The following is a 1572-nucleotide window of genomic DNA, read 5'->3' on the forward strand; positions in this document are numbered from 1 at the left end:
CTGCAAACCCAAGTATACTTACATTGTGCAAGTAATATCTGGAATTTTGGAGGACCGACTCACCATAGCTACTTAGCTATCATAGCTACTTATTTGTCGTTTGCTGTATAGCTACTTAGCTATCATAGCTACTTATCTGTCGTTTGCTGTATAGCTACTTAGCTATCATAGCTACTTATCTGTCGTTTGCTGTTGATTATTTGGTTGATGTTGTGCCCCTAAAAACTTTCTTCTTCGTTTAGTGTGCTTTCTTTTTAATTCTATCTATCTTTATAATTTTATCTATTTCTTTATTTAGAAATAATAAGTACATACCTACCTATCTATTTATACTTATACTTATTATTTAATTTTTTATCAGTTAAAAACTTTTTTACTCTCAAACTTTTGCTTTTTTTAAAAAATTCAAAAGTGTTGCAATCGTTAAGTTTCAAGTTTTTTGACCCATACATACACATAGGAACAGAGATCTTGTGTTACCTTAAATAGGTATGTATTATAGTGGTGTAATGATCAAAGAGCTCTCCTGGTAAACAGGAGGTCTTACAATCTTAGAAATGGCATGGAATTTTATCGAACAATTTTGAGAATAACTGATAGCAGTTTTTTCGTGCGTTTTGTGTTCTTAGGAACAAACATAAGTAATAGTTTTCTGTTATTTGATTTTGAATTGAACACCTATTTACAAATGCTTTTTAATTTATTATTTTACCAAGCTTGGAAGCTTGGGTTCACCAAGCTTGGAAGCTTGGGGTGTTTTTGTGTGTTTATATTTTCTCTCTTTTTTCTCTCCCACACCTCACTAATAGGTACTTATGGGTATGTATGTAATTGAAAAAAAGGGTGAAAAAACTTTGGCTTTGTCGGGAATCGAACCCAAGACCTCCCGAGTCTAATTGTGTAAGTCTAGTGTGATACCCACTCAACCACGGAGATTGCTTTTCAAAAAAATAAAAATAAAATAATAATAATTTCTTCAAAACTTGGTCTTTTCGGCCCGGATTTTCCCTTTATTTGGTCCTTTCGGACCGTATTTTCTTAAAATTGGCCCTTTAACCTTTCCTAACTGTTTCTGTCTTCTGTTTCACAGTGAAACCCACTGCCAAGCTCGTTGAAACACTGACCGTAATCGAGGGCGAGAAGCTACGTCTCGAGTGTCTGGTCGTAGGAAGCCCCCCACCGACTGTGGAATGGAGAATCGGCAATGATACCTACTTCCGATCCCAGGGCCGGATTAAGCTGAGCGAACACCCAGAGAAAGGTAGAATGGATTCTAGAATAAGAAAAAATGAGGGAAGGATTAATAAGGAATGGGATATATTGATATATTAAAAAATAATAATAGAAAATGCAATACGAGGGGGAGAGAGATAGACTCAGGGATTCCCGAATTATCACATCAAATCATGAAATGGGTCAGCTCCCATGGCGTAGTGGTCACTGCGCTCGCCTTGCATGCGGGAGACCCCGGTTCGATTCCCGGCGGGGTCAAGAAATTTGTATCATGCAAGTTATTGATTCCGTGACTGGCTGTTGCGGGGCCCACTCAGCCTCGTGAGGAAAATGAGTAGC

This window comes from Diaphorina citri, unplaced genomic scaffold (genome assembly GCF_000475195.1).
Source record: "Diaphorina citri unplaced genomic scaffold, Diaci psyllid genome assembly version 1.1 scaffold3396, whole genome shotgun sequence".
Taxonomy (NCBI): domain Eukaryota; kingdom Metazoa; phylum Arthropoda; class Insecta; order Hemiptera; family Psyllidae; genus Diaphorina; species Diaphorina citri.